The sequence below is a fragment of the Ammospiza nelsoni genome, chromosome 10, assembly GCF_027579445.1.
Source record: "Ammospiza nelsoni isolate bAmmNel1 chromosome 10, bAmmNel1.pri, whole genome shotgun sequence".
Classification (NCBI taxonomy): Eukaryota; Metazoa; Chordata; class Aves; order Passeriformes; family Passerellidae; genus Ammospiza; species Ammospiza nelsoni.
In genome coordinates this window covers 701520-722862 of record NC_080642.1, presented here as the reverse complement: position 1 = coordinate 722862, position 21343 = coordinate 701520, and the positions used below count along the sequence as shown (strand labels likewise).

The 21343-nt window shown below is 51.1% G+C and overlaps 1 protein-coding gene across 17 annotated transcripts in view; it reads right to left on the bottom strand.

Annotated features, from left to right (window-relative positions):
* MBNL1 (muscleblind like splicing regulator 1) overlaps positions 1-21343 on the bottom strand; it is a 65805-nt gene that overhangs the window by 23331 nt on the left and 21131 nt on the right. Inside the window, exon 1 of one of the 17 annotated variants that reach the window (XM_059479053.1) lies at positions 5554-5572. The exons of the other annotated variants lie outside the window; for them this stretch is intronic. The gene's annotated coding sequence lies outside the window, so the exon portion shown is untranslated. Of the gene's footprint in view, positions 1-5553; positions 5573-21343 lie in introns of those variants that run through there. 17 annotated transcript variants of the gene reach the window in all.

Sequence of the window (21343 nt, the reverse complement as noted above, 5' to 3'; positions counted from 1 at the left end):
AGCTACCATCCAAACACTTACATCCTCCTTGTTTGCATGTAGCTCTGGAGCTCAGGACACCTTTAACCTTCAATCTCTTTTAATTTACAGATCTTAGCCAATTTCCCAGAAGAAGTGCAGACTCGTCTGTTTGGGAGCAGGGTTTCTTGTCTCACTTTTATTCCACGGACCTTTACCCACAGAGTGCCCAGGAGCTGGAAGCTGCAGGCTGGAAACCAGTGGCACAGATCTGCCCAGAACACGGGCAGCATTCACCCCCTGCCCCTGCAGCGAGCAGCTCCCAGTTACCCCACCACTGGATCCTGCTGACGGCATCAGCAGAGGGCAAGGCAGATTTTCATCCCTCTGAACCTGCTCTGAACTCTTCCAACCATTACAAAGGGAATACTGTAAGTGAGTAAATTCAGAGGTGGCAGGGGATGCTGCAGTGCCACACTAACTCCTCACTCTTACTGCAAGTGTGGCTGCAAGCACACGTTTGCTTTGCTCTCCTTGCAGCAGTAAGTCTTTTAATCGCATGCTGCCCCTCCATTTCTTTTTTTGGTGTTTAATGCACAGATTTATTTCCTACTCTGTATAGTTCACTTTCACAGTAAGAAATGAAGAAATGCCATCCGCTCCGGATGGGAGCAGGATGTGCCTGACCTTGCTGTGCTCAGCCTCCTGTGACACCTCATCAGGTGCAGCACAGGGCTCAGCATGGTCTGGTGATCAGGCCTTGCATTGGGAGGACTCTTCACCTTGCCCTCAGGGCAGCAGGAACTGGTACCTGTCCCCAGGCACCTTCCCACAGGGCACAAGCATCCCCAGCTACTCACCATGGTTTCACTCCCCACAAAGCACAAGGCACTTTGGGTGAACACTTACAGAATTGTGGAAAACGTGGCAAACTCAGACTAAAGAAAATGACCAATCTTGCCTTGGAAAAATCACTCCCAAATTCTACAATCAGAAAATCCAGGGTATTCCTAGAAGACTTAGATCCTCTGACAGGTGTGTTGGATCATGACAGTACACCTGGGTTTTTCAGACCTGCACACAGGTGAACAGGAGTGTGCCCATTTCTGTGTTGTCACCACCAGACTCTTCCACACACCACCAGCTTTCTGGGCAGCACAGCACACCCTGCTTGTAACATCCCACACTATATGTTAGGAATATAAGTGCAACTTCTATGATAATAATCTCCTTCCAGAAAACACGCCAATTGCATATTTAATAATGGAAAAGCTTTCTTGGGATTCCCTTCTGACACTGCAAGCTCCTTTACTGGCTGAGTCTGTGATTGTGTAATTTGAAGTGGCCATTCATGGTCAGACCTACAACCCTCTAACATTTAACAGGCCACCTCCTAAAGACAAAAGAAAAATCTCCTTGTGGCCAACAGAGACTCCAGTGAGCGCTGCACATCCCACCTGCCCTGCATGAACACACACCAGCCCATCACTACTGTACAATTCTTAATGACTGACAGAAATTTCAGTACTGAAACACGTGTGGGTGCTCTGGGGGTGCTGTGGCACCCACTGCCGCTGCTGGAGCTGCGCGTCCCCTCAGCCAGGGGCTCTGCCTGGGGCTGCCTGCCCCCGCTGGGGATGCCAGAGCTGCAGAAGCAGCAGCCACAGCTCAGCAGTGCAGCTGGAGCTCAGGGAACGCTTCTGGTCCAAAGCAAACACACAAACACCTCCCCCTGTCAGGGAGCACAAATCCCTGTGGCCCGGCGCGTTTGAACCCGACAAGGAGGATTCTGCTGCTACGTACCAGCAACTATTGCCTGAAAATGGGAAAACTATTTATCCTGACGCCCAGGGGTTTTACAGGAAAGCATTTAACTCCACGTAAGCTATGGTTTCCTTTTTAAAAATAAACTGCTTGCAGGAGCTTTGTGTTGAGGCTGCCTGCCACATTCAGAGAAACCTTTTCAATATCTCACAGGGCGGCAGGGCTGCCTCGGAGCAGCCGAGAGTCAGTGACTGACACCTGCGAGGCCAGCCAGGGGCAGGGCTGCCATCTCCGAGCTGACGCACCGGGCTGATGCACAGCCTGCCTGCAGACCAGCCCGACACCCGCTGCAGGGGTCACTGCTCGCAGCGGGACCACGGGCCCCTCTGCCCAGAGCTGGTCCCACGCCGTAGCCAGACCTTGGTTCAGGCAGCGGGGGCAGTGCTCGCCCCCAGACCCTGCAGCTCCCCCAGCCCGCAGCCCAGCAGCCTGCCGTGGGGGGCTGTGGGTCTGGACACCCCCAGACAACTCTCGGAGCAAGCAGAATGCCAGCTGGGGGCAAACACACACCTCGGGGCACAGAAGTGAGGGCATCGCCCCTGTGAAGCCCCCTCAGCTCCCCCAGGGCTGCTGGGCACACGATACTGATGGCAGCGCTCTGCAGACACTTTTTAAAGTGAATGCTTTCATGTGAAAACACACCAAAGTGACCACTTCATGACGTCTTTGTGTGTGATTCCTGCACATAAAAGCCTCAACCCCTCTAATGGATCATTTGGCTTGCACAGCTAATAGCACTCCTACGGGAGCTGTCCTACTGCCATGAAATACAACAGGATTTAAAAAAAGAAAGAAAAAAGCAAACAGAGCAAGCAGACTGCCAGCACACCAAACAGAAGGAAAGACACCAGCTCAGCAGCAAAACCCTCCCTGTGCTCCTGCTGTCTGTGGGTCCCTCCTCCTCCTCCTCAGCCCCGAGGGAGCACAGAACGATCCCCAGTGCCACAACAGTGCCATGAGGATGGGGATAAGGGGACATTCACACCTGTGCCACTTTAGTTTGCACCCACAGTGATATCAACTGAGCACCTGTCCAGCCCAGCCACCCCGAGCCGGGGTAAGGTGGCTGCTGGGATACCCCCAAGTGAGCCCAGTTCTCATTTCATAACAGCATCAGCAAATGCATCAACCACATATGGACATACAAGTACTTACATAAATTCTTTAACTTTTAAAATTTTTTTTATATTTATCTATTTAAAATTTTATGTGTTTTTTACATTTATATAAATATTCAATGCAATGTGTGGTTGATCTCGGTATTACTACAAATGTTTGTATATCCCCATGTCTGCACGGACACCACGTATATATCAATCCACCAGTATTTATACTGACACTCCCAGGACACACAAACTCTGCAGCCTGGGATGGAGCAACACTCCATTTCCTCCAAGCAGCCCTCCACGTGTCCCCAGCCAGTGCTGTACTCCAGGACATGAGGGAATTGGGTTTTTCCAGAGGTGCAGAAGGAGCAGCCTCCCCCAGCCTGAGGGGCAGCCCGGGGCTCCCAGCACCACCGGGAACCATTGGGAACCATTGGGAACCATTGGGAACCAGAGCCCTTCCCAGGAGAGCCCCAGCTGCTCCTTGAAGTGCCAGTGCTGCCAGATCCTTGCAGAGCAATCTCTGCTAATCCATGCCGTGCTCACCCAGGCGTGCAGGGAGCCACGGTTTCAGAGGAGAACGAACACGACTTTGTGTCTGGATCAGTACAACACAGGGCAGGTTTAATCTGTGTGCCAGCGCAGGTTCCCGTGGTGCCCAGCTGCAAGGGGGCACAGCAGCGGCACGCTGAGCAGGTTCTGGGATTGCTGTCACCCAAATCCTGCTCACAGCTGTAACCCCTGACAGGCACTCGACAGGCACAGAGCGCTACTCAGAGCCTTCACCAGAAATGTGCCCTGAGCAGGCAGAGCAAACGAGCAGCAGCAGAGGGGTGAGGCCCCACCACTGTGCCAGTCCCTCTGCACAGAGCTCAGGACTGAGCCCATCACGGGCACCCGCTGCACAGGGACCCCAGCCGGGCACCCTGACAGCTGGAAATCACTGCTGCATTCACTGCTGGATTTTCAGACACTGGAAATGAATCCTGAAATGCCAGCACACCCACATCTTTGGGGTTTTTATTTACAAGAGTTTATATAAGAATTATACCTTTCCTGATTTTCTTGTTATAATTTTAGTTGTATTTTTCCCTTATTTTTAGCAAGTACAGTACCTTGACATGCTGTTTTCAATACAATTTAAACATTATTAGAATACATTTGTCAGGCAAATATATTATTGACTGAAAAATAATTAATTCCCCAACACTACTGGGGAAAGTAATTATTAAAATATTATTTTATTCAAGTGAAGTTGAACGATAAATTCTGACTGAAATTTGGGAAGTTTATTAAACTTCATTTCAAACCAGGATTTGAGTATACAACTAAGCACAGGTGAAATGAAGCACTCTGAGAGGAAAAGCTCTAAACGTGAAATTTCATAGCACCACAGAGTCACAGACTTGTTAGGGTTGAAAGTGACCCTAAAGATCACCCAGTTCCAATCCCCCTGCCATGGCAGGGACACCTCCCACTGTCCCAGGCTGCTCCCAATGTCCAGCCTGGCCTTGGGCACTGCCAGGGATCCAGGGGCAGCCCCAGCTGCTCTGGGCACCTGTGCCAGGGTCACGCCAGACTCACCACCCTCACAGAGAAGAATTTCTGCTCAAAGAACAAATTTGCCTGCACCTATCCTTTTAGATAAATAAAACATTTTTTCTGAAACCAAGGTCAGCCTCAAATGGGAACTGTTCTGGGGATCAATGCCAAAGCTTGCAGGTAAGATTTCAAATGAATCCCCTGAGTCCTGCTCCGAGATGCCACTTTTCTCAGAATGTGGAAGGCAGACAGTGAGCCCTGCCCAGGTGCACGGCAGGGGCACAGGTACCTGTGCACAGGTACAGAGCGGGTTCATGGCACAGGGGGAGCAGGGGCTGCTGGCACCTGGAAAAGCCAACAGCTGCTGTCTCAGCGTGAGGAGCTTTCCCCCAGAGTGTACAAAGGACCCAAGTTTGAATGAGCAACATGAGAAATGATCTTGACTCCCTTCAGCAATGCCAAACCCAAACCTCCGCGGAGCCGCGCGCTCTGCTGGCTCTGTGCGGGCTGCTGGCACCTGACAAAACAAACCCAGGGGCTGCAGGGCATCCCCTGAAACCCCTGAAAGCACCATGGAGAGGTGCCCTGATTTTCAGGAATGCAAACAGCTCCAGGTCCCTGACTGACACATGCAAGAGACATTTTACAACACAATAAACCGCCTCAGAGGGAATCATACTGCTTGATGACATCCAAACCTTTCTACTTAATTACCACACACCTCCAGTACTGCCAAAATAACCCAGAGTGGCATGGAGGCAGCAGGGAGAGCTGTCAGGGCTGGGACAGAGCTTTTTGGGCACTACAGAGCCCTCAGCCTGTCAGAGCAGCAGGGACCCCTGTGTGGGTGCCATGCCCACTGACAGGCTGCCTTTGGCAGCTGACACCAAGTTCTGCCTCTGGCCACCAAAAATTTCACACTTCTGGCTTTTCTGTACGGTTGGCTTACATGATAAACAAATGAAGGCCATTCAGTCTAGACAGTAATAAAAGCAAAGAGAGGCCAATATAGCACACCTGGCACCCAGGACAGGCTGCTGGGGGAGGCAGGGTGCACATCACCCTCACGGCTCTGGAGCTCCAAGCAGTGTAGTCTGATGTCACTGCACCACTGAACACTAACCTTCCACAGGGGGCTGAGGGAGCACTGAAGTCCATCAGAGCAGGTGAAAGGTGGACACTGAACCCCTTGGAGCAGCATGGGGTGACCCACAGGTGTGACAGTGAAGGTTCACGGCTGTCACCACCACAGTGCCACTGACTGGAGCCATGTGGGGAATGGCCAGTGCTGCCCTGCCTTGCAAACCCAAAGAATGCGAGAAGTTCACACAGGAATGGAAGGAAAACCAGCCAGAGCTTCCAGTAACAGGACACATCAGGCCAGTGGATGCCTCTTCCAGCCAGAATCCCACTGTGACTGAAAGGACAAGCCCACAAATGCACTTCAGTAAGGCGGAAAGCACTGCCACCGTCCAACAAGAATTTTAGGAACTAAACAAAGTAGAAAAATTTATCTTTTGGGAAAAAAAAAAAAAAAACAACCAAAACAAAATCAGGGAATCTTTAACAACTTCTAAGAAAAAATTCCACCTGTTTTCCACAAGAGGGAACTTTTGACAAGATATTGATTTCCTACAAAACACCCTTTAAAATCAGTCAGCGCAGCTTGCCAGGACCAGCAGCAGAAAGGAGACCCTTAATCAGCAAATCAGGAGGAATTAATGAACCCAGCCACATTCACCTACGAGGGCAACACACGAGCCTCGTGCCCAAAGGCAGCCCCAGATCAGCAGCAGCCTCCAGCACCGTGGTGCCCACCCCAGGGCACTGCCACATCCCCCTGCCAGGGACCACCACCTCCCACCCCAAAGCACCCTCCCGTCCCACACCTTTCCTATTCCCTTCGGTTGCCTAGTAATCAAGTACCCCTGGTCACTTTGAATTTTACTTTTTTTTAATAGCTCATACTGTCTGGTTTGAAGTGAAAATCAAAGAACAATCATTAAAAGATAAATATTGGGCTGACAGAAAACTAGCCTTGCATCTTTCCTTAAATGTGCAAGACAGACTGAACACAGCTCTTCTCCCTTTACTCTCCACCATATCACAATTATCACATAAGTAGAAATTGTTAGCCTTGGCCTTTGTTTCTGCACGTGTCGCCACCATAAAACCCATGGAGCCTGATGGGTACGTCACCCTGGAATTTGGCAACTGACAGAACTCAGCACGTGCAAAGTAAAACAATCAAAATTACTACTTGTTGTAGCGCTAAAGTGCCATAAAAGAGTAAAACAAAAGAGAGATGCTCTTTCCCTGGCGTACCCAGCCCTGCTGTAGCCTTGGGGTCATGAGCAGTTTAATTCTACATATCAGAAACTATTTTACATGCTGTGACATTTATGTGTCAGTTTTCACACCCAATCTGTGCCAGGCACTATTCATTTCCTACCAGCCCCGTCCCTATTCGCTTCCAGATAAAGTTTCCCTCCCCACCTGCTGCAATCCCATGTAATTAATTGTACCTGGGCACAAGCACCACCCGAGCCAGCAGCAGCTCCAGCAGGACCCGGCCGTGCTGCTGGGGCCCTGAGGAGCTGGCACTGGGCTGCGCCCTGCCCTGTGACACAGCGGCAGCGCCTGCAGCCAGCAGCCCCTCTGGGGACAGGGACACCTCCAGTGGCACCATCCCACCCTCCCAGCACCAAGGGAAGCGCCTCAGGCTGCTCTGAGAGTCTGAATGAGCCCTCGGTGGCAGCGCAGGGCAAGGCCCCGAGTCAGCTCTGCATGGCCAGCCCTAACGCACAAAAATAGCTTGTTTATTCCTCCTGAGGTGTTATTTTTACACCAGGAGTACTGGGTGGCCATGGCTGTTTGCTGCTGCGGGTCCCAGCGGAGGCACGTGGTGGGGCCAGGTGCGCCAGCCTGGCATGGTGCTGGAGTGGGGACATCCCCACCCTGCCTGGGGCACAGGGGCTGGGACAGGTCCGTGAGGGATGCCTTTAGCCGCTGCCACCCTGCCAGCCGTGCCCAGCACACAGGAGAGTCACCCTCCACCTCCCCACGGCATCGCCAATGCCTCCAGGCTGCCCCGGAGCTCCAGAGGGAAAACCTCTCCTGAGCTGCTCCTTCCATCTCCCATCATCCAAAGGAAAGCCCTGCTAAATCAAAGTGTGCCTGTGGCTTCCAACGAGGCAGGAACAACTCCTCTGTGCACACCCATCAGGCAGGGATAGCTCAGGACAGCGCTGCAATGCCACCCTGGCTGCACCTGTGCCAGGTGTGCTCACATTGTGAACCAAAGTGCAGCTCTCCCTCCACAGACCAAACAGTCCAAGTGCATTCCTGCAGCATCCAGGTAACGTTCTCCTGGGGTTCACAGCTCTCTATAAATCCTGGCTTTAGTGGAAATAAGCCCAACAGAGTGAAAGTGAACATCCCTGACGGCCACAAATAACAAATTAAGAGGCAAGTGGGAGCAGGACGGAGCAGAGTGGGACAGCGGCAGAGGAAGCTGCTGGCAAGTAAATATTGCCCAACGCGACAGCAGGATTGGGGAAAAACTGACAGAGTGGAATAACAGGAAGCTTAGTCACTTCTGGACAAAAAAAGCGAGCATGTGAGCGGGGCGGAGGGGAGCGGAACACCGGGATGGATGGGAGGGCTGGGAGAGGAGCGGCATGGACACACTGCCCTGGGCAGGGGAGGCTGTCCTGGGTGCCCCGCTGCACCAACCCTGCACACACACAGCAGGGTCCTGCAGGGCAGGGCAGGGCAGACACACAGACACACTGCCCTGGGCACTGCCCTGTCCTGGGTGCCCCGCTGCACCAACCCTGCACACACACACAGCAGGGTCCTGCAGGGCAGGGCAGGGCAGACACACTGCCATGGGCACTGCCCTGTCCTGGGTGCCCTGCTGCACCAACCCTGCACACACACAGCAGGGTCCTGCACAGACACACTGCCATGGGCACTGCCCTGTCCTGGGTGCCCCGCTGCACCAACCCTGCACACACACAGCAGGGTCCTGCAGGGCAGGGCAGGCACAGACACACAGACACACTGCCATGGGCACTGCCCTGTCCGGGGTGCCCCGCTGCACCAACCCTGCACACACACAGCAGGGTCCTGCACAGGCTCCCCCAGGGGAACTGTGACCCCTTAACCCACATACCCAGCTCCTCCCCAGCACGGAGAGCACCCCAAATCAGCATGGAGAACACTGGTCTGGGGACAAGAAAGCACCAGCAACAGCCCCCAGAGAACGCTGTGCTGGTGATGGAATTACCGTGGGTCTGGCGGCTCTCAGGCCAGCTGGTACTCAATCACAGAGGCACTTTGCAGAAGCCTCAGGAGTGGGGAGGAAAGCTGAAAGGAAGATCAGATTTCCCTGATGGCAAGGAAAGTACCCATTACTGTTGAAATATGGTCTGCCCGTAACTGATGAGGGGATAACAGCACTGGGTAAAGGGACTAGAAAAACACGAACCCAAGACTTTACTACATCATCCACAGAGGCAAGAGAAAAGACAAATTTGAAGTAATCAGAAGCCAGATAAAGAAAGCCACCAAACCATGGCCAACTGATGACAAGCTTGAGTAACAGTTTTTTACTGCTCAGGCAAATGAGGAAAGAAAAAGATATAAATAACAAAGGGTACAGCAGAAGAGAAATAAAAAAAACTTTGTTTATAGTTCAAAAATTCATACAGGGAGACTCAATCTAAGTAATTCAGACTTCAGGGACAAAAAAAAATGATACCAAAAAATGTTGATGCATTCAACATTAGAAGGCAAACAGAGAGTTAGAAGTCTTTAACAAAGAACAAATTGAAGCAAGCAAGAGTAGGAAAGGGAAAGTGTCGTGGGTAAACAAAGGGTGACACATCAGGTTTGTTTTACCTTGCAAGCGTGCATGAGGCCCAGTAAAAGCTTCCTAACCAAATAAACACCCCGCAGTCCCTGCGGGAACCAGCGGAGCCAGGGCAGGGCTGGAGGCCCCGCTGCAGCAGCACTGGGAGCTCACATGCAGCACCGCTTCCACTGCGCCTCTGGGACACACCTGTCACATTTCCGTCACCAAAACAAACCGAGCCCGGCCCTGAGGCACTCAGCAGCTCCCTGGAAACCAAGCAGGAGCAGAGGACACCCCAGCAGGGGCAGGAAGCTCCGTGTCCTGCGGCAGCCAGCAGGGCAGGGCACAGAGGGGCACGCAGGGCACGAGCAGCGGGTGCTGAATTTCTCACCTGGGGGCTCAGCCATCCCCAGGATAACCAGGCAGGGCAGGGTCCAGCCTCCCTGCCCTCGGGGCAGTGTCCAGCCCCACCCCTGACATGCCCACGACACGATCCAATAATCATTAACACTGCACATGGAATCATTAACACTGCACATGGAAGCACCAACCAACACTGGAAGTTTCAGCCCACATCAATGCTGAATCCCTTGCTCAGCTCTGCGCTGCACTGCTCAGGAGGGGAAGGCAGGACACAGAGCTCAACAGGCCCTGTATCAGTCACAGGTTTTTTTCTCATGCAGCTCAGGAATAATTTCCTGCACTAAGTGCTTTCCAGGCCTCTTAACATTGATATTGCAGATCAATATTTCACAAAGACAAAGCTGTCTGATGGATGTGTGCACTCATTTAAGCATCTCTTAACAGGCAGTGCTGCTGTAACTACACACTCTGCACCCCTGCTACCCTCTACCCCAGAGGTTTGGCCTTGCTCACTTTCCACATGAAGCAAAATGACAGCAAAATGACAGAACAAAGACCTACTGTAAGGCAGTGTGCAAATAAAGACAGTATCTATCTGCTCTGTCCGCACCAGTGCAGTGCAAATACAATTACAGCTACCAGGAAACACTGCTTGCTCTCAGGAGCTCTCCAGCCTCTCTCTGTTAAAGCCTCTGCATAGGCTTTCCTTCTAAAAATGCAGCTCCTTGCTAGAACAAACACTCACACGGAGCAGGACCAGGTGAGATTCTCTGTGCGCTCAGAAATGCAGGGTGAATATTTGATGCAAAAGTCTTGAAAAGCTCAACTCTGTCAGGCACACACTGAGGAGAAAAACGCTCAGAAAGGCTTATGAAAGAGGTGACAATGACACCAGAGGAGCAGAAAGGTGTTTTCAGCGTCTGTAAGGCCTTGCAGAGCTCGTGGGCATGCAGAAACAGAGGTGCAGACCCACCTGCCCCTGCCACGCTGTGAGCAGAGCAGGTCAGTGCACGTGGACTCGTGACAAACACAGGTGGCAGGATTTATTTTTCTAAAGTTAAATAGCCACAAAACATGCCGAGCACTGCTCTGCGGTCAGAATTCCCTTTGATAGTTTATTTTCCCCTGCCATGTCCTGTCCCAAAGCAGAGCTGTGCAGGGCTCTGCTCCTCCCGAGGGCAGCTCGGCTCCCGGCCCATCCCAGCAGGAGGAACACACAAAACCCCAGCCCAGTGGCAAAAAGGAAAGAGGAGCAGCATTGTTTTACAGATGCAGACCTTCTGTGGGAAGCAGCATTGTCAGGAAGAATTTCTTTACAGAAAGGGTGGTCAGGCCTTGGCAGGGGCTGCCCAGGAGGCAATGGAGCCCCCAGCCCTGGAGGTGCCCAAGGAATGACTGCAGGTGGCACTCAGTGCTTTGGGCTGGGGGACAAGGTGGGGATTGGGTACATCTGGGACTCGATGATCCTGGAGGTGTTTTCCACCCTAAATGACCCTGTGGTTTCTGCTCCTGGCAGTCCGATATCGTTGTAGGACATTTCAGCAGTGTCACCGCCTTGGTGCACACGCTGAGCTGCAGGAAATGCCACCTCTGCAGATCCTCTGTGTGTGTGTGTGACCTGCAGACTCAAACACTCTCACTTCAAGTGTTCAGCCACATAGCTGGTGGGAAATGAAAAACTTTCCATGTGTGGGAGCCAACTGAGCTGATGAAACAAACAGGAACATTCAGAGGGAGGACTGGCGTATCATGATCTCACTGCAGCACTTTTTCCCCAAGTTCAGCATGTGTGAGGCACAATCAAAGCTCCAGAGATGAGAGCATCAGCCTCGGGGCTGGGTTGCAGGGCTGCCTTACAGGTGCTTGCTCTTCAAAAACCTCAATTCTCTTTTAATATATTTCACTTAGATCTATGAGAGGAAACAACTTGTTTGTGAGTATTAAAAGGAAATAAATATTGAACTCCTCTCTTTTTCATGACCTTTTTTTATCTGAGACCTGACTCGCTCTAAAAGTAGTAAAACAGCAAAGTAGTGAAATAGAAAATGAGAACTTTGTACCCCACAACCTCCCTACAAAGACACAAGCTGACAGTGACAGCCTTGGCCACCATTATGCCCAAGAGCTCAGAACGCCAGCATTCCAGGGACATGGAGATGTGCTGCTCCCAACAGCTGATCCTGCTCTTCCCTGGCCCCACAGCCTCTGGGAATCCCTGCCTCTGCAGCTGCCAGGGCTCAGACAGCTTTTACACAACACTGAGGAGCAGAAGCTGAACCAAGTAATCTGTCAGGTGATCAAAACAGAACTTGAGCGGTCACTCAGAAACACTTAATTATTTGTGATTTAAACAGAACAGAGAAGAAAGAATGGAACAACTACAGATGGTGCTGGACAACTGACCCATGGCTGCACTCCAGACAACGATAAAATCCAGCAATGCCTTCCAAATTTTAAATATTAAATACGAGTGTATTTTTAGCAACTACGATTTTAAGTATTTTTAAGCTTCTTAAAAAAGTAGCTTCTTAATTCACAAAAGGTCTTTGCAGTTTCTGAATGCTCCTTTTTGGGTAAAGTCAACACACAAAACACACGGCCTGAAAAAAACCTGGAGGAGTCATATACACACAGGCATACATTATATATAAAATACAATGAGCACAAACACATACACAAACAGTCTACAGTGCGTGTGTAGCCCAGAGCAGAACAGCTGACAAGTATAACAAATAACTTCAACCTTCCAGTGTTGCTACTTTGTCAGTGTCTAATTCCTTAGGTATCTAAATTTACCGGAAACATCTAAACCATAAATATGTGACAAATGCTGTGTAGAAATATTTTACATTGTTACAAACATTAGCAGTGTCTTCAGCCAATGGACTAAACAGGGACAGGAGACCTCACTTCCCTTCTGATTTTCAGTGCTGGACTTAATGAAGCCAAATGCTAAAGGATTCCAACAAGGTAAAACAGAGGTGTGCTTTCCTCCACAAGAACAAAAAAAAATCCATCACCAAGTGTTATTTTTCTCTTCAGATATATTTAACCCCGCCAGTAACCATGTTTGGAACTAGGTGCAAAAGACCTGCTGCAAAAAGCTGGCAGAAGTGGGGAACAAACACATTGTGTCAAGGAATCTTGGAGCCTGCCTGCACACTACAGCCTCTGATATCTCCCGATCTCCCGGGCTTGTGCTTTGCTCTGGCTTCCCCTTCCCCTCCCATCTGCTCACATAGAGCCCTCTCTCCTGTGTTATTGCCAGGTGCTATAACAGCATCTGACCTCTTCAGCCTTTTGTCTCTCTTCCGTCCCTCCCTTTAATTTCTTTCTCTCTTCTGCCTTGTCTTCTCTTCTACTTAGAGACTTAATCACCTTTACCACTCTCATAAAAAATCCCATTTCCTCCTGCCCAGTGCAGCCCTGGAGAAAATCCCAAGCCCTGTCCTGGCTGCAGTGAGCTCACTCTGTGCTGCATGTCTGCTTTGCCAGCTGCAGCTCCACACACCATCACTTCTGCAGCAAATGCCCAGCCTGGTGAGGTGCTCCCTGGACTCACCAACCCCACCACAGCCCTCCACTATCACCTGGAAATTTAAATCAGAAATTAATTATTTTACTATGAAACAATTCCTTGTGTTCCATTGTCAACAGAGCTTTGCATTTTAAGGTACTTTACTGGGAATTAAAGCTGCCATATCCATCCATCCATCCATCCATCCATCCATCCATCCATCCATCCATCCATCCATCCATCCATCCATCCATCCATCCATCCAATCCATCCATCCATCCATCCATCCAATCCATCCATCCATCCATCCAATCCATCCATCCATCCATCCATCCATCCCTTGCATGCCTAGCCCAAGGGAAGCACCTCACTCTGCTCCACAGACAGGAGGTGCAGCCAGCAATCAGCCAACAACAGGAGTAAATAACAGCTAGTAGACACAAAGTACTGACTCTTCTGTTTCCTCTAAGGGAACTCTTTAACCCTTCAGTTTGCCCAGGCAGGGGCTTTCCCAGCTCAGCTGCATTTTTATTTGGTTACAGCCACTGCAGACATCTGGGCTGTCTCCTGACTCAGCTCACTGCAGGGAAAATTTTACCAGGGCACCAGACAAGCAATGGTATGTCAATGCAGATGATTTTCTGAAAAAATCATCCACCCTACAAGCAGAAAGCAACCAGAATTGCAGGCACAGTTTCCCACCTACAGCAGGCTGTAAACCGTGACTGCACTGTGAGAAAGGGGCAGGGACAGCAGCCCCAGCAGCCTGTGCAGCTGCAGCCCAGCCTGTCTCTGATGGCACAATGTGCTCCGAGCTGCTGCCTGCTGGATTCTGCACAAACACACTGCCAAGGGTGCTCTTCCTCTGCACTCAGTATTTGCTTCACCAATGTCACTTTACAGCGAGCCCCAAAGACCCAGAAAAAATTTCATTCTGCCTATTCTTTTCAAAAGACTTCAGTTAAATGTGCACACTCTTGTTCCTATATAACAGAACCAAGTAAGAAAAATTGTGCTGTTTGACATTGCTGTGGTGCCTACTGCACACCTAAAAACCTGCTGGGCTCCTGGGGGACGTGAGAACCTCTCCCTGAGACAGACAGAGCTGGAAAGATGCTCTCAAATTAACAAAACACAACCTCTTCCTCACCCAGTATCGAATACCAGCAATGAACCTTACAGGATTTTAGACTGAATCCCAGCCTAAAGATAAAGAGCGAGCAGAAAACAACGAGTTTTACTCCTGCAAAGTGCTAGTTACCTACTACACCTGCAGCTGCCCTGGCTTTGGGGTTTTCAAGCATGTCCACACACAAATGACCCTGTCCCCCAGGGCTGAGCCAACTCCTGCCCATGACCTGCCCCAACCACAAACTGCCCTGTTCCATCCCAGATTCAATGGAATGTTTGCTCCTCCTGGTCCCACAGGTATGTCCCCCCAACAGAGGTGGCCCTGCAGCCAGCCACCCTCCACATCCTCACAGCTCCCTGTCTATGACAGCTGGCGCCTGCTCCAGTGGGCACATGTGGGACAATTTCCATACTTTGCAATTCCTCTCTTTCAAATTTAAATCTCAATCTCACAACCATTTATGTCTTGATGTAAGCCTGGAATTAACCCATGCAAATTCAGTGAAATGGCACCAACAAAAAGTAACCAGCTTTTTTCCCTCCCAGAACTGCTCCTCTTTTCAAGCAGCACTCTCTCTCTTTTTGCTAACTCTGGTACTATTTTGCCAAGTTAGGAATGGTCCAGAGAAATCTGGAGCTGAAGAGAGTCTTTCCAGGAACTTGACGGGACTTGAAGTGCTCTGAGATGAAGCTGGATCCAGACCTGCTCCCCAGCCAGCCCCTTCCTCCTCCCGCTCCTGTCAGCAAACTTGGGAGGCATCATCAGCATTCTCCCATCAGAGCCCACCAGCCCCTTCTGAAAACACAGAGCTTCTTGGGATCTCCAGGGCTGAGAGCTGAGAAGCCTGTCCAGGGAGTGGAGTATAACAAAAAGGCAATCTGAGGAAGCAGCCTGCTAGTGCCAGGGTGAAGCCCTCCAGAAGCACTACACTGGATTTCTTCTTTTTCTTTAAAAATCCACTTCATCAGACCTATTTTTCTTTATTTGATCAAATATTGCAGTTGCTTTCAACTACCTCAATGTGTGTTCTGCATCAGTTAAATCCTGAGATGTTTCCTAATGAAGAGGATAAGTCACAAGTATTTCAATAAATTCAACCATGAACCCAAAGGTTTTCTTACTAGCATAATCCTGTGTTTCAGGACCTGACAATTCAGCGTTGACTTAAATCTTATTTCAACAGCAGTAATCCTCCTAGCGGCACTGTGAATCGGGGGACAAGGCAGCGCCCTGGATCAGGATGAAAGCAGCTCTCGTGGTTTCCTGGGGGTGTTTGGAGCGCTGCTGAGCAGCCCTGGGGCAGGAGCAGTGTGAGGCACCGCAGGGAGCACAGCCCAGCACAGGGCAGCAGGGACGGCCCAAACCCTGCTGCTCTGTCTCTGCGGGATGCGGGGCTGAGCACTGCAGGGAGGGCTGTGGGGCTGTGGGGCTGTGCTCTCGCCCTGGCTTTGGCGGCTCACCTGCAGGAGAGGCTCCTTCCCGGGCACGGACACGGGAGCAGCTCCTGGCACGCAGCGCACGCTCCCGAGCAGCACCCGGGGCAGTAGCTCCTAAACAACATCCAGCTGGGCTGACCACGCTCTGCAGTCCCAGCAAAGAAACACCAGCATTTCTCCAAAGTCAAAAAACAGATGTGATCGTTCGCTATTGAATGTAATTTGTTGCTTCCAACAAATTTCAGTGAGCCTTGGCAACAAGGCATCTGTATTTGGAAAAACAGACACTTGGGGTCATCCTGGGAAGGAGACAGGCCTCACAGGCTGCTCCTGATCACTCAGTTAGGACTTGGGACAAATGTCTGAATGTTCTTGACATGCGTTTTCTTATTTTTTGCCTCATTACATCTTCTCTACAAACCAGTTGAGAATTGTACTGATTTTGACTATGCCCAGCAGAGTTCCTGACTGTAACAGGAGCCCACGCTGGTTTCTATTATGCACAGCCTTTAAGAAATGACAGTGCAAATGCTGCAGTGCAATGCTTTAATTTCTACTTAATTCCTTTCTGCCGAGGCAGAGTTGAAACTGTAAAATGAGCTGCAAAGGCTGGAGTTAGTTGTGACTCCTCTGTCCAAAGGCCTGATAAGATTTCAAAACACCATCTATCTTCCCACAGAGGAACACACGTGCTTTCAATTGTTTGGTTTGCTAATGGACTATTTGCCACTCCACCTAACAATTGCCCCATTTTCTCCATGTGTTTGCCACTTTTCCCTTTGCTTCCTCTTCTGGAGCTCAGCCTGCTGGCAGACACACAGGCTGGAGAGGAGAAAAATGGCAAATCAGACCTTAGGAATTTGAACATTGTTTATGTTTTCATTTTTTGCCAAGGGTTACTGCTTTACGAGCTTCCTTGAAATCAGCCATGTGTCCTTCTGCCTCCCAGCCCTGAGCCTCACCTCCTCCCTGCACCCCCAGCCCTGCCACCGCCCCGTGCCCCAGGGATGCCAGACACCACACAGGTAAAACTACCCAGGAATCACCTGCTCAGGTGCTCTGGGTTTCTTATTCTGCCTTCACTGAAGAGGAATCAGACCCATGATCTGCCACTCTCAACAAGATTAGTGCAATAAGCTTACGGGATTTTCTTCTCTTTGTAATAAATGAAAGAGTTCTTACTCTACACCCTTAGGAAAGCGTCACACAAGGGAGAACAACAAGCCAAAAAAATCAGTATTTTTTAAAGCAGTGACAAAGTAGAGGGACTTTAGTAGAGAGACTTGAACAACTAACAATTACATCTCTGAAGTAGAAGAAATAAGATGCTCGTGAATTTCAGCAATAAGAATAAGTTTATGTATTTTTAAGCCTTCTTGGAAAAAGTGGCAGTCACTTTTACAGATGTTTCAGGTGTTCTATTTAAAAAAAATAAACACTTCTACATCAGAAGATAAAATACTATCATACCAAGTGCTGATGGGTCTCAGACACAAGGCACCAGAGTTTCAATCTCAGACATTGTCACTAAGTCACTTACACTTCTGGTTTCCAGCTTTTTCTTAGAATTAAAAAAAAAAGCAGAGAAATGTGGAAGTTTAAGACTTTCCAGCTGTTGAAGAGAGAGCAGAAAAAGGTTTTACACTTCATTGGGACACCCAGCTTGAACATGAAGGAGCCGCCTCAGTGGGAGCATAGCTTAGGAGACCAAAAGCCAACTTGGAAGCACAGCACGCGTGGTGCACGTTATCTCCAAAGCCATGGGCTGGGACCTGTGCTCACCGCGGCCACCGAAGGCACGTGAGGTTCAGATCACTCTGAAGCAGCAGGTTTGGGAACACAACAGCCCCCACCCTGCAGAGAGCTGGTGTGGGGCCGGGCCAAGCACAGCGGGGCAGCGCTGGGGCAGCACTGGGACAGTGCCGGGGGCAGCACTGGGACAGCGCCAGGTCCGCACTGGGGACAGCACTGGGACAGCACGAGGACATTGCTGGGACAGCACTGGGATAGCACGGGGGCAGCACCAGGATAGGACTGGGACAGGACTGGGACAGCACCAGGGCAGCATCAAAGGTAGCACTGGGACAGCACTGGGACAGCACTGGGACAGCACCACAGGCAGCACGGGGACACCCGAGCCCCCTGCCCCTCCTGCTGTGTGACACTTTGCCCAGCACAGGGCTGGCAGTGGCCGCGTGGCAGCCTGGCCACGGTGGCCTCGGCGCATCTGCAGCTCCCCCAGAATTTGCATTTGACATCCATCTCCCCATTGTTCAGACATCTTTATCTCAGCTTTCAGGAAACACGGATGACTCATCTATCGGAACATCTGATGAAGCTAACGTAATTTCAAAAACAAGTTCTACTTCGGCTTATTTTTCCAAGAAAAAGAAAGAAGAAAAAATGTTTCAAAATTATGGTAAAAATCAAATTTCTGTTGCAAACCAGCTTCCTGATTTAGGAACTCGAGCTTATTTTTGCTGTAGACAGTCTAACAGGCTTTTAGGCATCCAAATTTAGGAAAAAAATCCTACGGCATTTAAACAAGGCAGAGCCAGAGCTGGAGCTGAGTCAGCCGCTCCAGTGCATAATTTGAATACACTACATAATCATTCTTGGTTTAAAATTATCCTGCTAATATCTGAGGGCCAGATTATCCCACACACGTTCATCTTGATTCACGCGCTCCCCTAGGCCAGCCCCGCAGGTTCCATTAGGCTCATTAGGCAGCAGGACGGTAACATCTCGCTGGGGCTGTCCCAGCCCTGACCTCCTGCAGCACCTCAGAGGTCACAGCCACCGGCCTGGCTGCCTCTTGCTCCCCACGCTCCCAATTACCACCGGCCAGCTCATTCTGCTCAGGTAAGGACGAGCTGCCAGGTGCACCCACGGGACGTGTTTGCAACCAGAGACGGTGCCCAGAGCCCAGTGCCACTGCTCCCACACAGCACAGCTGGGCACCTCGGGAGGCAACACTGCTCTCCTTGCTCTAGCCCTGCACAGAGCTTGTGCCTTCATTTCACAGGAGGGGGAAATAGTAATTTAAAAAAAACGCGCTTTAGCCAAGCTGCAAGTTTCACTTCTGGCATCTATTTTTGCCTCCTCCCGGCAGGGCAGGGCAGTGGAGCCTGGCTGCGGCGGCTGCGCTGTCCCTGCGCCCGCAGAGGACACCTGGGCCGGGGCCAGAGCCGAAGGGCACTGCACGCACAGGGTCCCTCCGAGATCCGCTCCAGGAATAGCCCAGCACACGGGCCAGCTCAAGCCCCGAGGAGGCCTGCCCAGGGCTGCAGCTCTGCAGCACTCACACCTGCCTGACGTCAGCTCGCACAGCAGTCACTCCTAAGGCACACCGAGCCTTGCAGCGACACATCACAGCATCGCACAGCCGGGCTGCAAGGGGCCTTAAAGGTCGCCTCATTTCAACTCTGCCAACATGCAGGAGTTTGCAGAGAAAAATTCACTGACTAAGTATCTGTCTCATGTTCAAGAGATAATGCAAGAATAGCAGTATAATTAATACTAATACTATATACATTAATAAGAAATCAAATATTTTAACATTAAGGTCAATTTTTCAGCGTGCTGCTATTTTAGTAAAGAACAAGACATTACATCCATATTGAATTACTGAAAAATTAAAAATTACTTCTGAATGTCCTAACCAAAAATCTTTTTTAATCTGCACTAAAGTATTGACTGACCTTATAAGGTCCAGACAGAGCTGGTGCAGCATCTCCCTAAATTGCTTTTGCAGAACATCTAAAGTTTGGGATATTGCAGACAAGGTAACTCAATGACTAGAGCTGGTTGAAATTGGCGCACACCAAAACTGACACAGAGCTGAAACAAAACCAAAACTGAGCAATAGTTTCAACAAGGGGAATTGGACTGGGAATTCCCCAGAGGGGGATATTCCATGTGCTGTTTCCCCAGGGTATTCCCGTGCATGGCACAGCTCCTTAACTAAGGGCCCTGCCCAGGGGCTGGGAGCCGCTGGAGCCGCAGCGCCGGGACACCGCGGGATCCTGCCCCGCATCCCCGGGAGCCTCTCCAGCACACAGAGCTCAGCCACTGGCAAACCTTTCAGCATGAGCACGAGTAAACAGCTCTGGTCAGCAGTGTATTTTTAAACAGCAGATTCTTTCCCAGCTCCCAGCTCGGCCCCTGCGCTGACTCCACAGGGCAAGCAGCACACTCCTTTCCGAGGGTCCGCAGCAGCGCTGTAACGTTACCCACGGTTATCACCCACGGACCTTGCCGGGCTTGGCAAAGGTCAGCCTCGGCTCCTGCATTAAAAAGGGAAGCGAAGAGCCCTGCTGACGGCAGCAGAAGGGCCAGTCACGCTGCCGGGGCTGGGGAAAGCAGGCCAGGCCCTGCTCCATCCCCTCTCACACAGACACCAGCTCACGCCGCCGCCCGGCTCCAGCACCAGCAGCACCCCCGTCCTGCACTGAGATTTTAAGGCACTTCCAGCGAGCACTGACATCATGTCCGGGTCACTCTAGCGGCTGCTTTCCAGCCTTTCGGCAGATCCTCGCCATGAGCAGCAAGGCCAGCGGGGTCAGGCCGCGGTGGCCAGACACACGTTGCTGGGAAACCAAGCCGGGGACACTGCGGGTGCTGCTGCACCAGCAAACCCACGGTGGCAGTCACAGCAACGGCTGAGAGGCTCCGGGGCCAGGCCCGTGCTCCGGCAGCACCAACATCCCCACGGTGACACCGCGCAGCCACCGACGGCCACGCCGACACGCGCTGGCACACGGGGCTGGCACTCCCCACTGGCACCACGGGCAGCCCTGGCTCTGCTCCTACCTCCAGCACCTGCTTAATGCACAAAAACATCTTATTTCCACATTTTAAAATTGATATCCTGCACTCATTGTAATTGCTGTATTCAAAAATACATTGAACGACAGAGAAACCAACCCTTTCAGTATCTGCAAGTTAAGCCATGGCTGGGGGTGGTGGAGCATTTCAGGCCTGAGAGCACTGTAGAGCTTTACCCCATCCCCTGACCAGAGACAGGACACACAGTGAAGCTCGGGATGCTGAGGATCTACAGAGACCTGCTGTCAGCCACTTCCTGCCCCGCTCACGCTGCGCTGGGCCCGGCTGAGCCACGAGCTGCCCCAGCCCCAGCCCCAGCCCCAGCCCCAGCTCCCTCCCAGCACGGCCCTGCCAGCAGCCAGCTCCCCTTCTTGGGGAGAAAATCACACTGCAGAAAAAACTGACAGACAAATGTTTGCTCCCCAAGTTTTGATTCTTTCATGACTCCGCTGGATTAATTCTGTACTGTTTGTGGTACGAGTATTTTACATGTGAAGTTACTCAAATCATGAAAACCCAAGGGAAGGAGCTGGGACCTGCACATTTAACACCTACTGCTGGCACCGCAGCTACAGTGAAACAACAGGCCTGTATTTATGGTGCCTAGATGGGATGTACCTCCTGAAAACCCTCTCTGCTCCTGCCACGCTTGAACATCCAGAGGCACCTTGCTTCTGCTAAGTGCTGTCATTCCCTTAAGCGAGTGCACTTGGGAGAAAGATGGGATAACCGCACCAGTGCCAACACAGAAAGGCAAGCATGGTGCTCACAGGCACCCGA